At 43.0% G+C, this 17,023-nt stretch overlaps 1 long non-coding RNA gene across 5 annotated transcripts in view; it reads right to left on the bottom strand.

The window, feature by feature from the left end:
* LOC123162963 (uncharacterized) overlaps positions 1 to 4,848 on the bottom strand; it is a 7,555-nt gene extending 2,707 nt beyond the window's left edge. For 2 of the 5 annotated variants that reach the window (XR_006481608.1, XR_006481610.1), the window contains exons 1-5: positions 1,670 to 4,201; positions 1,434 to 1,583; positions 1,117 to 1,315; positions 789 to 857; positions 78 to 119 (exon numbers count right to left, since the gene is read on the bottom strand). This is a non-coding gene — a long non-coding RNA (uncharacterized lncRNA). The other 3 variants (XR_006481607.1, XR_006481606.1, XR_006481609.1) reach the window with 3 other exon arrangements.
* Between the last annotated feature and the right edge of the window lie 12,175 nt (positions 4,849 to 17,023).

Below are 17,023 nucleotides of genomic sequence, written 5' to 3'. Positions count from 1 at the left end.
CACATTTTCTAGTCAGCGCAGATGCAAAGCAATATCAGTACCAAAGCACCACACCCCTGTTCTTCTTTCTTGCTCACCTTTAAAGCACTCAGGAGCTGGGCTTCGCAGTGGCGGCGGATCTGGTAGAGGTGTCCATAAGAAAGCAGATTAGCAACAACAAAAATAATAAGTAGGCTTGAAGAAGTGGGCCTACCTTCAAAAGAACACGATCGTGGCGGCTGGTAAAATGCATTGGACACGAGTAACAGGTCCGCTCTTTGGCGGATCAGTCATAGAGTCCACTTCTGTCTAGTACTCTAGAAATTATTTTTCCCCACTATCATTAAGCAGAAATAATATGTGTAGCGTCGAGTCATACTTCAGGAGAGTAAAGTATCAATGCGAGACTAAAACAGACAGCCATGTCAAGTATTAAGGTGCTACTTTGAGTTGACTTAGTTCATGTATCAAGTTTAATACTCAGATAGCCAGAGGATCACTGTAGTGCTCTTTTTATCAACACCTAAATTATTTGCAAGTATGACCATTGATTTAAAACTTCAACTGGATCAAGCAACAATGCCACAATGGTTCTGAAATTATTAGGCATTGAAGAATGTTAATCCAAAATTTAAATCCCAGGGACATAGTTATGCTAATCCACCATCCAACGACTACGTCACAAACGTATTTAAGACCTTCCTCCAACACAGAAGTTTTTTACGGATAAGATTTAGAATGAAAATGGCAAGAATAACATTTACATTGAGGATAAAAAACTAATGTGACAAACAATACATCAGACTTACATTATCTATGTCAAACATGTTGAATATTCCTTTCAAGTAATCAATCACTTCATTTGTCAATTCCACCATCTGTAACAAAGATAGTGATATGACTTTAGTACCAAAGAAATATTATAGACCAAAGGTATGGCAAATATTAAACACATAGATAAATGAATATTGAAGCCAGGATTGCATATACCCACCATACAGTTGAAATCAACTATCAACTTACACGTAATCCCTTATAAGAACAACTTGACGCAAAAATATATGTGCACTTAAAAATTGGTCTAGCTTCAACTGACAACAAAATGTGAATAGCTGATAGTAATCAAGAGAACATTACTTGATCAGGAGCTCGCTTGACTGACGTTGGAATGAATTCATCTCTAAGCATGATTTCATTATCATAACCGAGCATGAAGGAAAAGGAACCCAGTCAATGTAAGGCAACTATCATTTACGCCTTCGGGCATCTTCTCTTGAACAACTCTCTTCACGCCTGATATTTCAGTAGGCTGGAGAGGAGCGCTAAAACATCTGACCTGCAAACCAATGGAATGAGAATTTTAGTATCACCATACATAGAAGAATGTCAATAAAAAACTCTAGTCAGCCTCATGTTAAGATAAAGGAAGAATGGTGGCCTCAGTGAATACAAACCTGAAAGTCATTGAGCTCCACATCACTGAGAGCTCCATCGCTGTCGTGGTCACATAGAACAAGCTGCTGTACCAAACGAACAGAGAGGAAAGAGGTTCAACCTCCAGATCCGCCTACATAGCAGTCGCAGGAACACCATGGGCAACTACCCTGCATCAGAATTGAAGGCAAAATCAAAATCAATGGAGGCACGATGAACCTAGGAGATAGGAAGAACAGATGTACCACAAGATCACCTTAACCGGCATCACGCCGTGCAGGAGCCATCGGAGCCCTTATCGGAGCCCTACGTCCTCCTATATCTTCCATTGCTTTCGAAATCTTAGTTATCAACCATGGGTTGGAGAAACGAACATAACAACGGCTGGGTAGCGACAGAACGATTAAAACTCAAGGCAAAGGCAAAAATCATTTGATCTGCCTGGTGTAACTGAGTAGAAAAAGAGAAGCAAGCATGATAGAATCAAACAACTACAAATGCATATTCTTAAGGCATGATCATTTGCTCCTAAAACACAACAATCTTCCCCATTAGTAATTTTTCCATGATTTTACTTGACATACAGAAAGACTATCTTGTCTAAATATGAAACTAAACTAATCACCCACCATTGCAGTATGTGTTTAGCAAATACAGCAAGCTGGAAGCGTGTAGGACCTCATACAATACTCAGTTTCAAAAATGAACTGGACAAGGAAAATTAAGTGAAAATGATAAAAAAAAAGGAATAGACCTGTACACTTTGATATTGACAGTGTGGATATCACAACAGAACAACATCACATTATTTGCTTCTAACCAAAGTACAACAAGCAAAGCAAATACAAAGGTTGGATCTGACTACTATAAAAAATTATACACAACTGAGCTAGCATATATAATTTTGCTTGGTGTATCCAAATTTAAAACAATTAAATGAATATATTGGTCTGGGGTACCAAGGCTATGTAATTCCTAACCAACAATCCTACCCACATGTGGTCACCTGTAACATTTATTTACACAGGTCCTTGCTTCAGTAATGTCAATCTACAACCATGAGCATTCACGACACTGGAAGGGGAATACAATGTGGCTCCCATTAGGAGCTAGATATGCAAAAGTGCATAACATGATTAGCATTAATCCAAGAAGAAAACATCATAAACGGACAGAGCCATAGAAAAGAAGCATGCAAAGTAAAATACCAGGATGACTCCGGAGATGGAGCGTCGATGGAGCGTCGATGGCAGCAGAGATCTGGGCATAATCTGGATCAGGAAGACAACAACAGAAAGACGAGTGAGCAGGCTGAGGTGTACCCAAACAAAGTCAGGGATAAAAACATGAAAGATAGAATAATAAAGGGCGTGATCAGATGCAAGAATGTGACCATATATCACTCACATCTAATACATAGTGAATATTCAAGTAGCAAGGTAGTCATAGTAAGTTACATACCTAAGAATACTATTAGTAACCCCATTATTTATAATAAAAAACAGAGCAAAAAAAACCTTGCATCCATCATGCACCTTGAATTCTGAAAGTAGTAGTGATGCTAACCAACATACCTAAGAACAAAGCAATCCAAGAATCAAGATGGCACCTCAATTATCATAGACATATTATATACGACACACCAAATGTTGCTATAAACTATGAGAAAGACACCATAGAAATAAAGTACTATCTCAAGGCTTTGGTTTGTATGATTGTCAGAACGTGTTCAATTAATACGTCTTGGATCTAGTATTAAACATGTCTCTACTGAGTCTAGCCGCGACGTCCCGGACATATATAAAGATGCACACAAGTCATGCTTTCACATGAGATCCTCTGAATCAAGTCGAAATAGGCCATATCACAATTTTTTACACCACAACAAATATAGTATTAGTAATCACCAATTAAGTTTTTGGAACCTATCATACAGCAACAGCCTGCCCCGCACCTCTCTTTTGCAAGCCCCAATCAAACAAAAACAAATCCAGCCCCTGATGGCCCACCATTCCCTCAAACCAACGTGTGAGATGTATGATCCCAAAAACAAATGACCAGGCAGATCTTGAATCAATCAATCAACACAATCATCTCACCCCCTTTACTTAACAAGCTCCAATCAAGCACCTAAGAATGGCTTCCTAAATCCACTGAACCACATCCACAACAGCCACAACCCCTACAATATGCCAACCATGTGATTCATCCAACTACTCCTTAAGCCAAAGAACAAAAGTCAGGTACTAATAAAAATGACCCTAAACGCACATCACATTTGAGCCTAACATAATCAGCTACTAATCCAAAATGGCCATACGCTTGAGCCCAACATAATCAGCAACTAATCCAAATGGCCATACATTTGAGCCTAACATAATCAGTTACTAATCCAAATGGCCATACATTTGAGCCTAACATAACCCAACAACTAATCCTAGGGACTAACCGAAACCAACAGTGAGAGTGGCAAAATATTTTAAACCAAGCTAACAACATCAGACAATGCCAAACCCATAAGCAGCAGACAAATTCAGAAAGGAACAAACAAACTGGCAGGAATCTAGACATGCGGCCGAGCCTCCCATATGACAACAAAAAATACCAAGGATCCAAGTAGATCCACCAATCCATCAAAGGAATCCGACCATATCCAGCCTCGAGCAACTAATGCATCCAAAAAAACATTATCCAGATATGAGCAGCCAACAAATCTAAGAAACTATTGAAGCCACACATAACAACCAACACATAACAACCAATCTAAGAAACATTAGCTAGATAGAAAGAAAAAAAAGAGCTCACAGACCAGAAGCCTTGCAACCTCTCGATGCAGCAGCAGTCGGCAGGACGGTTGAAGCCTCGACGAACCGAACAACCGGTGGCTCTTCAGAACCTGCAACGAAATCCCACGTGAGACCCTGGACAAACCGAAAGTAATCAAGCAAATCAACCACGACAACAACAGAAGCCATCGAAGAATGAGGCACTCGCACTCAGCCATGGCCGCCGTCGTGCTCAACAGCACGCCGCTGCCCCCACGGCCGCCGCCGCGCTCACCAACGCGCCCACATGCTAGAGCTCGAGCCCATCAATAGCCGCCACCGCGCTCACCAACGAGCCGCCGCGCCTGGATCTGGCGCGCCTCTCGACCCTGAGCTTGGTGGATCAGGACAGTAGGAGGGAAGGAGGAAGGGTGGCGGCAGTGCGCGCCTGGCAACGAAGATGGGATGCGGGAGGAGGAGGGCGGGCCATGGCTGGCTCAGCCACGGGAGAGGAATGGGGAGGGGATGGTGGCGTGGCAGGAGAGGAACAGGGAGGGGATGGTGGCGCGGCGGAGGTGGGAGGGGGTGGTGGCGCGGCGGAAGAGGAACGGGGAGGGGATGGTGGCGCGGCTGCGGATGGATGGCGGCGGCGACGGACAAGGAGGATGACTGGCGGTGGCGGCTCAGAGAGAGAGAGAGAGAGAGACGTGCGGGGAAGAAAGAGAGTGAGGACAGATCGAACCCTACACTCATTGGGGGAGAAGGCAGCGAATTGCAAAACGGCAAGTGTTGACCTAGACGCGAAATGACTAAAATGCCCTTGGTGGGGACGGGAATTTCGGCGGTGGCACGGGATATTTACCGCCCGCGCGCGGTACTGGCCGCACCGGCCGCACCCGCGCACCCGCTCGCTGACGGACGGGGCCCTCCAGCCGGGACCCCACAGGTCAGCGAGATCCGGCCAGGCGGAAGGAGTTACTGACGCGCGAGCCAGGCGGGGTCAAACGTGCTAAGGGGGGCGGGATTGGATCTGACGGACGAGATCTGCCGGTGGCTTGATCCGATGGCCGAAAACACATCAAGGGAACCGATCGGACGGCCGAGAGGCCCAAATCGCTGAGGAGCCAGGGGTTTCGACGCGTCTCGTTTTTCTGGAGGTCGCTCTGTAGTAATGTAATAGCTTCCTATAAGAAGATCAATCTCTACGTGGATTTTTAGTAAAAAGGAAATCATAAAAGTATCACAATATCATCCATATGCAGAACATCCGGTCATTATTTAACTATGCTAGTGTGATTGACATTTAGCAGAATTTTATTGTAGCTCACTTATACCAGCCCCATAGTTGAGATAGGTACTAGATTCTTGGCCAGGTACCCAGTATGCACCCGAGGACAAATTAACATTATCCTTAACGGCCTATTTGGGAACAATAAATCATATGACGACCAAGTGTTAGCACATTTAAACATAACAATTTCCACACATAAATATTTTACTTCCATGTAGCATAAGAAACCAGAGGGAAATAAACAATAAAAAAGATAACACCCACACGTGTGGGCGTCTGGCAACTCGTCCACACGCATGGATCCTCGTCCAATCAATATTGCACAAATTTTGGCGCGTTCTAGCAGTTTTTGTGTGCCACGTAGGCAGGGGAGCGTGTGTGGGAGTTAAGCAATTCGCCCGGACGCCCATTCCTCGCTCGGAGTGGTCGCGGTTGTGAGTCGGACGTGCGGTGGAACTGCTGTCGCGCTCGCACGCCGCGCACGACTCCTATTCACCGTCTCCCACGTCTTCCCATTTTCCCCTCAACGGCGCTGCAGTTTCTCCCCCACCTCCTTCATTTCTTCCCACCCCCCACAACAGCAGTTTCATTCGATAGGAGGTGCAGTCGAGAGGGGGAGGCGGCGGCGGCGGAAGAATAGTGGGTATTCGCGGTCGTCGCTGGTGTTCACCGGACCGGAGCGTCGTTGCCGGAGCAGCCACAACGAGTAGGTAAGGCTCTCGAAGCTTTCTACTGGTCCAGTCTCTCTCCCTTCCTCCCTGGTCACATCCTTCCCGAGCCCTCTCGAGATTCAGGCAGATTCGCGGTGCTCTAGTGTCCCGTCGGCGGTGGAGTCGCGTGTGTGCCATTTAGGCCAGCATTGGCGTAGTTTCGTCGCTGTTGCGGTGGTAGTCAAGCCAGCGAGGCTCGCCCGTTCGACAACTATCTCCCTGTTTATGAGAGATTAGATTCCTGCAATTCTATGTGATAGCGATTTCTAATGTGTTTTTGTTAGTATTGATGGTCTCGTAAGCTGTCATTATCACTGTTTTATGGGCGATGTTGTAGTCGAACTCAGGGACTGATAGTTGGGTTTGAACCCTAGATCTAGTTAGGTGCATTTCGATGTGTAGGATAATGGCAGCCATGGCAATTTCAATGCACTCGTTTATCTATATCTATCCTAATAGATGGCAACTAATTTTCTGAATCAACCATGTCAGTTGCCATGTCCTATGTAGGATAATGGCAGTTTGTGTGTTCCAATATACTTCCTTAGTTGCCACTCCGTTTACTACTAACATGGCATCTTGTATCTATTAGATGACAACTCCTTTTCATGAATCCAAGGTGTGAGTTGCCACATTTTTTGTTGTACAATGGTAGTTGTGTGTTCCACTATACTGCCTTAGTTACCACTTTGTTTTCTGCTAACATGGCAACTTGAAATTTCGATGTGTGGGATAATGGCAGTCCTGGCAAGTTCAATTCACTTGTTTATCTACATCTATCCTACTAGATGGCAACTAATTTTCTGAATCAACTATGTCAGTTGCCATGTCCTATGTAGGATAATGGCAGTTGGATGTTCCACTATGCTGCCTTAGTTGCCACTTTGTTTTCTGCTAACATGGCAATTTGAATCTGCTAGATGACAACTCCCTTTTTATGAAGCCAATGTGTCAGTTGCCACATTATATGTTGGATAACGGCAGTTGGGTGTTCCACTGTGGTACCTCAGTTGCCATATTGTTTACTGCCAACATGGCAACTTCAATCTGCTAGATGGCAACTCCCTTTTCTGAAGCAAACCTTTTTTCAGTTGCCATGTTTTTGCACTTGTTTCAGTGGTTATTTTTCGCCTACTGTGCATGTTCAGCAGATGGCAATTACCTCCATTCACGCACTAAGACTTGACATGTTTTGTTTTTGCGCAAACATGGCAACATAAATATTTTTAGAACATGGCAACTTCTGATTCAACCCAAATTTTGTCAGTTAGCTTATTTATTCAGTCATCCACGTTTCAATTTTTGCTAAATTGTGTTCAGGGAGGTGGCAAACTACATATACGCATCATGGCATTATTTTTGCATGCCTTTTCCTCAAGTACTCTTTCTTGTCAGCTGCTTAGTTTTGCATATGAGCATATGCCATGCATTTTTCAGATTGCAGGTGGCAACTCCCTATTATGACACATTGTATACATTTCTTTTTAGTGGTAAACATGGCAGTTTTCATTTTGTTGTCGATGATATCAACTGCCTCGTTACTTCTGCATCTCTTTCTGCATCTGTCGTTTGTGTTTTCATTTATTCTAACATGTTTTTTGTTCTTATCGTAGCTCAATGGCTCGTGGTGACCAGCAAGATGATGACGATGACTTCATGCAGGTACCGCCACGGAATCGTGCGACCGGTCATACAAAAGACGGCGACGAGGTCACTTTCCCCCCTCTGTTTTTATTGTGATACCGAGTTTACATTCATTCGTCAGAACTAATTTCTATTACATTGAACATGGCAAACAATGACCCTTTTGTGTTCTGCAGAAGAAGAAACGTCAGCGCAATAGGGCTTCGCAAGAACGCTTGAATATATTGACCAAGGGTTTTACCGATGACTAGAAGAGAGATGCCATTGAGATGGGGATGCATGCATTGATGGATGTTCGATGCACGAATCTAGTGAACCCTGTATGCGACTGGCTCGGTGAGATATACGATCATGCGTCTAGGGAATTCATCATTCCGGGACGTGGAAGACTCCCTTTGGACGAGGAATTTGTGTTATGCACTTTGGGTGTCCCCCGTGGAGAAATCAAAGTCTCGTATGAGGTGAACAATAAGATTGAGGAAGTTTTGTTCGCCCGTTTGTTTCCTAGAATGGCATCCATGCAGGGCCGGTCCTGAGATTTCAGGGGCCCGGGGCGAACTAAAAATTGGGGGCCCTTAATATACAAGTCATTATAATATAAATATATATAAAAATTTATCTAAAAAATAGTTTATATATAAATTACTATCAGTAACACTTCACTCTAAAATCAGTACGCATATCAAATAATTTATACATATTACCTTAAAAATTTCTTCTAACATTCCTCGATGCAAAGTCGCTTATGATGGGGTCGATGTCACTCTCATCCAATAATTTCTTCTCGACGCATAGTGTAGCTAGACCATTTAACCTCTCTTGAGTCATTGTTGACCTCAAATAATTCTTTAACAATTTCAACTTCGAAAAGCTTCTTTCCGCCGATGCGACCGTCACATGCACAATAAATAAGATGTGATAGGCAATAGAGATATTATGATAGCAGTTGACTTCCCTCACATGCCCGAAAATCTCCATAGCAGACATTACGCCATCTGGCAAAGTTAATTTCATAATCTGCAATTTAGAAATAAGATCGTATACCTCAACATGAGATGAATCATTAAGAGAGAAAGTTTCTGCAAATGTTGTGCAACATTCTTCGAAGTTCATGGGCACTTAATGACTTCAGAGTGCCCGAGCTCAATAAAAATCCGAATATATCTTTAAACACCAGCGTTGTGTGTGTGTCAATTTCTCCACTTCCTTCTTCTTTTTTCCTTTTGCTGCTACCTGATGGATAATTCCTCTTACAGGAGGACTTCATAATAACACATACACAATGCTGAAAATAAAAAAAATTGTTCTATCAATTGTTGAACATTGCCAGCTATGCATCAAAGGAATTTTCTTGTATCAGTATTATATGAATATACCTCAATACGTGATGGAGTGATGGTCAAACTTTAGTGCGTGCGTGTATACAATACAATACACAGGGGATTGCACAGCGCCTAGAGTTTGCAAAGGATTGAGAAGAGAACAATTGAGAAAATGCCAAAGGGGCCCCGGAATTGAAATCAATGGCGAACATATACAGATTACAAAGGAAATTACCACGCGGCGGCGAGGTGGGAGTGCGTGCGTGCAGCGTGCGTGTACGGCGGCGTTGACGGACAGCAGCTACGGCTGGGACCTGGGCGTTGCGTGACTCCGCATGATGAAAGAGTCGAACAGAACAGGAAGGGAATAGTCCAAGCCGCTTATTGATCGCTTTCTTCTTACGTGAAAGGAAATACCTTTTTTTTGCGGGAAACTATGAGCTTTATTCAACAACAATGGCACCAACACGATCAGCCATCATGCTGGTCATGAGGAAGCCGGGCGGGTAGTCCATCCAACAGTCGGTTACCCCAAGTGTGCTTGCATGTTTCGCACACAAGTGGGCCGGCAGGTTGGCATTTCTTATTACATGTTGAATATCAAAGGAAAGAAAGGATAAGGCTAGCTCATCAATTTCTAAAAGTAACGGCGCTACAATAGAGCACGAAAAGCGTCGCGAGTGCCAAGCTTGACCATCTCCAAGCAATCTGTTTCCATAGCCACTCGCGAGAACCCCCGGAGCTTTGCAAATATTACCCCATCTCGTAACGCCAACGCTTCTGCAATAAGAGGATCTGTAACATCGGGGTAAGGCTTACTCCAGGCAGCAACAAATGAAGAAGGAGATCTAGCTAAACCTCCTATTCCACTCTTGTGCTCAATCACTGAAATACTAGCATCCGTATTGATTTTTACCCAGTCAACTTCAGGCGGTCTCCATCCATACCCAGGCAGTGTCTTGGTCTGCTCCAATGGGAGTTCCAATAGAGACAGTGTTTCTCTTATACGCTTCATGGATTGGACCGGGTCCATACTCACTCTATCATGTGTTATGCTGTTTCGTGATGTCTAGATCGCCCACATGACAGTAACTATTTTAGCCCTGTCTGCCTCAGTAAAACGTGGATCACAGAGGATATCCTTGCACCACGTACAAGGGTGTAGCTCCGGCAACTTGAGGTGCAGCCAACTTCTCGCTTCTGCCCAAAAGCTTTGCGCATGAGAGCACTTCATCAATGCATGAAGCATATCTTCATCCATACCTTTGCAGACCTTGCATCGCGCTAAGGTTGCTATATGCCTGTGTTGTAGTGTTGTCTCCACCGGTAGTATGCCCCGAAGGACTCGCCACCAGAACACACGGACCTTGGGCAGCACTTTTAGTTTCCATAGTCGCGTCCACACCTGCTTATTGTTCTCTGAAGATCCTGTAATCGTCCCTTCCTCTAGAGCTAACTGCTCGTTATGAGTCATTAGAGCACGATACGCGGATTTTACAGTGTAGGAACCCGACCTCTCATGATCCCAAGCCCAGAAATCATCACCACCACCATGTCTGAGAGGAATATTGAGAATTGCATCAGCTTCTGGGGGTATGAAGTTATTCCTGACTAGATCAGCTTTCCAGGACCAGCTCTCATTGTCAATCAAATCTGCCACTGTGTAGAGTGTAGCAGAACCAATCTGCTCCATTGGTCGAAGTGATAATCTCCCTGGCAGCCATCTATCTTCCCAGATTCTTACGGAGGAACCGTCCCCGATCCTCCTCAACAGCCCAGCCTCCAATGCTCCTCTCCCAGCCACTATCGCCCGCCAGGTAGCCGAAGCGTTGCGCGGAACAATAGCATGCATAAAATCAGTCGTCGGGAAATATCTTCCTTTTAGCACTCTGGAACATAGACCATGCGGGTTTGTAATCAGCCGCCATCCCTGTTTTCCCAACAACGCAACATTGAAGCATTCCAAATCTCGAAACCCCATTCCTCCTCTTATTTTTGGAAGCGACGAAGACTTCCAATCTATCCAGTGCATGGAATTTCGGTCAATCAAGCTACTCCACCAGAACTTTGCCATCGGTGAGGAGATGTTCTTATACACTTTTTTTGTGAGCTTGAAGCAACCCATAGTGTATGCCGGGACTGCCTGAGCCTTTGACTTGATTAATATCTCCCTCGCTGCACAAGACACCAAATGTTCTGTACCACCATTCAGTTGTGACCTCACTCTCTCACCAATGAAGTCAAAGGTACCAGATGTAATTCGTCCAACTGTAGTGGGAAGACCCAGATATCTTTCATTGAATGCCTCTACCCCAATGCCCGTGGCACCTTTCAGCATAACTCTCACCGGATGTGTTGTGTTTGGACTGAAAAAATAGAGCTCTTGTCTCTGTTCACGCATTGGCCCGAACAATCGCCATATATCCTCAAGATGTTATTCAACCTCGTCACACTCTCCAGTTTTGCTTGCATAAAGATAAGGCTGTCGTCCGCAAACAGTAGATGATTAATCCATGGTGACTGGGTGCATACTCAGATTCCTTTGTCCGCATGGACTCCATCAAAGTTGTTCAACAGAGTTGTGAAGCCCTCCGCGCACAGATGAAAAAGATACGGTGAAACGGGATCTCCTTGCCTAAAACCTCTAGATGGGGTAAAAAAAGGCAGTAACTCACCATTCACACGTACTGCAAACCGAACCGACGAAACACATTTCATAATCAGTCGGATAAATATTGAGCTGAATCCCAATTTAGTCATGATAGCTTCGAGATAATGCCATTCAACACGGTCATATGCTTTCATCATGTCTAATTTGACTGCACAAACCCAATTCTTTCCCTTCTTCCTCTTCTTCATTGCGTGAACACTTTCGTGTGCAATAAGAACATTATCCGTGATGAGACGCCCGGGCACAAATGAACTTTGCTCCTCACCTATTATTTCATGGAGAAAATCCCTCATCCTGTTGACAATGCATTTGGAAGCGATCGCTCAAAACACTCGATTGCTGGGATCGGGGAGATCGGGCTGCTGGCCTGCTGCTCCCTGGCGCGCGCGTGCCTGTATGGGCCATAGGCCTATAGGGTACGTACATACATCTTGGGCCCCCCTTGATTTTGGGAGCCCGGGGCGGCCTCCTCCTGCCCCCCACAGGGCCGCTCTGCATCCATGCCTAATACGACTGTGCTGGCAACTTCGTTGGAGGGCATGACAACCCATGATAAGGTATTTAAGATGAAGTTGCTGATGTACTTGATCTCGTATTCTTTGAGCCTACCACATCGCTGCGCCCAAGCAACAAGTGCTTCCCTATCCTAGTGAATGCTCTCTCTACATTCTTTTTCCTATAATCTTCTGTTTTTGATGTCATGTAGAAGCTAGTCACTGCCAGTTTGATGTTTTTATTGACCATCGATGTGGCATCTTTTGTCCTGAATTCTTTTGTGCAGGCGAAACTGAAAGATGTTAAAAACATGAATTGGTGTAAATTCATTGCCGACTTCCTGCATGATGCATTCTCAAATAAGATGTACCAGAAGGGCTGCCGCCTGCAACTAATGGTATGCTCTTACCATGGTTCATTCTTTCCTCAATCACTTTTACAGTTGTTCATAAGTGGCAACCTAATTGTTTTGCACGTGGCATCTCTGTTTGGCCATACTCTGTCAACCCTAGTTTGATAGAGCTTTAACTGATTTTTGCTTTCTCGATGACAACCATAGTTGATCGTGTACGGCAAATTTCATTTTTTGTGTTTTTCACATGTCAAAGTGAAGTTGCTGATACATGGCAACTGCAGTTGCTGTCTACATGGCAATTGCCCTTTTCTACAACACACATAGTGTTCACTTCCTCTACTTTTTTTCATTTGTTTTAATTAGTCAATCATGGAAAACATACGTTCACGCCCATGGCAAATCTTTCTTCTTTCTTTTGAACTTGTGACTCAAGGGAGACTGTATTGCCAACGACGTTTAAAATGTAGTTATTTTCCTTTCCTTTTTCGCCGCATCTTTATCTGTTTTCTTTTTTTGCACAATACCGATCACTGACATATTCTGATTTTCTTACTCGCTTTATTGTGTAAACCAACTCATGTACGTCGATAATCTTGATTTATCCACTGTTGACTTCACTGAGATAGGAGGTCCGCTGCCTCCACATAAGTTTGTTGTTTCTGCCTGGAGTTATGATGCTGTCAAGGCTGTGCTTGCCGCAGACAAGATTTGTGATACAAAATATGGGAAACTATAGGTTAGTTTGACTTCTTTCTTGCACAACACTCTTGAAAAACACTGATGGAAATAATATGAATAAACCACAACTGATCCATATTGGTTGTTCATAGTTTTTCTTTTTGAAGAGGGGAATATATAGCATATACAACATGGCAAATACGTTCGGTTCTGCGTGGAAAATGCACAATACTTTATTTGGCATCCATATTCTAATTTGTGCACTCAACTTTGTCTGCACATTCCATTCGACCACCTCACCATTTTTATTATGGCTAACAATTCATAAAGAACTTGGCAACCATGGTTGTCTGCACATGGCAACCATGGTTGTCTCCATATGGCAACTTTGCCGTTGCCCCTCGAATACCTTTTCCTTTCAATCCACGCCCATATTCACTGCTTCTTTTTTACCTCTTTTTCAGCGGATTGCCAAGCATGCCATAGACTACAGTGTGTTTGGCGGGCCACAAAATTTCGGCAAGTGGATGGACGTGCATTCAGCTCCATCTTGTTCCGCCGAGGTAATGAAGCATGTTTTTTTTTGTTTTTTGAATGATATTCTTGCATTTGACTTCTGTTTATAGCTTTTTGCCTTCTTTTCTTATGCACATGTTTCTAATGTGTTTGTAACTTGCTACATTTTGTTTTCTCATCAGCCAGGGCACCTGTTCATTACCTGGTCGGGCAGGTTGCTTCTGGCATGACCAACTTGCTTGGGATGTTGGTCGAGGGTTGGACAACATTGAATGGTTCTGATAGAGACGTGGTTGCGAGATAGTTCACATACTTTGTCGGAGAATGGACACATCGACCAACTAGCTGTCGTGGTCGGTACGACTACAACAACTCTCAAGAGCTCCCTAAAACGCAAGAGGAGCTAGGCGGGGATGGTTTCGGTGGCGTGGATGCTAATCTTGACAAGGATGGTGACGATGACATGGAGAATGTGCGTAATGACACTGACCATGACAAACATCAGGAAGTTCGCGTAGGAGGTAACAACGATAAGGCTGCACCGAATGTTCCTCCACTAGAGGGAGGCATTGCTCCAACTGTTGCGAGAGACACGGGGGTTCCTCTCTCAAAGAGGGGTAGGGCTCTAGAGGATACTGCCCAGGGACCTGCTGGCAAGAGGAGTAGGACCGATCATGTTGCTGCTAGGAGGAGGTTCGATCACTACTAGGGAAAAGCCTAGTAGTAGCGCTGGTTTTTGGCCTATCAGTAGCACGGGCAAGCGCGCTACTGATACGGTGCTACAGCTAAAGCTTAGCAGTAGCGCTTGCTGGCACGCGCTACTGCTATATCTACAAAGTAGTAGCGCTTTCTCGAGTAACCGCTACTGGTAATTACTAGTAGCGCTTCTCTCCGCCCGCGCTACTACCATTATTCCGTATTTTGTTTCTTTTAAATTTTAGGTTGTATTCATACACCTTTATACAATTTTTCATACAGTAGCAATTTAGAGATTGCTTTTACATTATAATGAGTTATTAAATCACTAGGTGAAAGAACCGTGGATTAGTTTCAAGTGCATGGATCCAAAGTAGCCAATGGTCACTTTGGATCCATCCATTTGAAACTAATCCGCGGTTCTTTCACCCAATGACATAATAACTTATCATCATCATCATCATCATCATCATCATAATATCATTAACAACTTATCATCATAATATATCATTGTCATATAACTCCTCCTCCTCCTCATCATTTTCGTCCATGAGACATCATATAACAACTTGGTCACTAGTTATAATAAAAACTCCTCCTCCTCATCATCATAGTACTCATAATCACTACTCCTACTCAACATCACCATCAAGTCTAAGACATTGTAGCACATAATAAAAGCTTCTCATCATCATCATAGTCATATATAATCAACACTAACTAATTATTCTTAATACTTAGGACCTACTCCTCTCTCCTAGGTAAAATACCATAAAACAAATAAACCGGTCCTTCTCCATAATGGAGAATGGACATAAACCTATCTCCAACTTGTGGCTTGCGCACATTCATTTTGTCTCCAATTATTTGCGTGTGCGCATTCATCATTTTGCTCCATTCTTTGATTTTGAGACTTCTATCATTTGAAGAAATCGAGTATGCAGTATGGTAAGCCTTCGAAGGAGTTGGTCGTAAGCTAACCATATGCATATCACCTTCGATAAATAGCATGTCCGGCACAACCTACTTCGGGAGCCTCTGTTCGAAAACGTAATAGTAACATATATAGTTAGCAATGTAGTTTACATAAGAATAATGTATGCAATGAAGTTACCATCATTAACAAAATCTTACCAAGTTTTTGGCAATGAAGTTACCATCAAGCACTTTATGGACTAGTGGCATGTATCTAGTATAATTTGGGCTGACAGAGTGACTGGTTTTGAAGGCCTCAACATCTTCTATGAATGAGACAAGATAACCCTTCTCCACACAATTAAGCTTGGAGTCATAGCTGTAGTATGTGATGTCAACTACCTTCCAAGTATTTCTTGAAGATAAGAAATAAGCTGAAAACTATAAATAAATAAGTTTAGTACCGACGAACACCAAATATTTTTAAATTAACAACATAAATTACTGAACTTAACTTTGACAAACTAACATCTAGGCAAAACTGGAGGCATATCCACATCCACCCAGATGTCGATATTATCATCATCATCATAATCTTCAGGACGAATATCAAATCTTATTTGTATTCCCTCCTCAAATCCATATGCTTTGCAGATAGCTTCCCAATTAGAGCAACCGAAATGGGAGCGATCGACCGCATTGTACAGCTTAACCAGAAACTCATAACCATGTTTAGTTCTTAAGTGAGCCCTCCTCGTCTCCACATTCTCAAAGTCATCTAAACCAAAACCAAGCTTCTCCAATACATATGGTCTATCATGGCATGAGATGTACTAATTGAATTGAAAAAAAAATCCATAAATTACACGTTGAACAAAAGAAGCACAAGTGATGGTATTAATTACGATGAAATGCTTGTCGTTGCATACCGTACAAACATCAAAGGTCTCTTCCAGCTTCACGGTGAAAAACCTATCATTTTGCAGGTGAGGAAACCTGTCGCACAAACCCCGGTCATCGTAGCAGTACCCGCACTCCAGGATCCCATCGTCATCAGACATCTCCTATGTTCAAAATTCAAAGATTATAATTCGACGGCAAAACCCAAAAAATCCGGCATGACCTTTGCTAAAAAAGGACATATCGAGTGCCTGTAATTTGCCGGAACGGAAATTAATCAACACTCCGGCAAAACATAGGCCACTTATCGATGGTCATTGCATTTCAATGGTTGAAAATATGAACAAAAACATTTCAAAATATCTTATATATAATCCTAACATAACTAAATTTGCCAATATAGGTCTCTCTCTAAACTAGTTTTATTAAGCACTTACTAAATAAACTAGTTTTATTAAGTACTTACTAAATAAACTAGTTCTATTAAGCACTTACTATAAATTAACTAGTTCTATTAAGCACTTACTAAATAAACTAGTTTTATTAAGCACTTAATATAAATAAACTAGTTATATTAATCACTTACTAAATAAACTATTTCTGTTAAACACTTGCTAAAAATTCTACTACCCTAGTTCTACCCTAAATTTCT

Source organism: Triticum aestivum, chromosome 7B, assembly GCF_018294505.1.
Source record: "Triticum aestivum cultivar Chinese Spring chromosome 7B, IWGSC CS RefSeq v2.1, whole genome shotgun sequence".
Taxonomy (NCBI): Eukaryota; Viridiplantae; Streptophyta; class Magnoliopsida; order Poales; family Poaceae; genus Triticum; species Triticum aestivum.
Note: the sequence above shows the minus strand (reverse complement) of the source record. Positions and strands in the feature narration are given on the sequence as shown.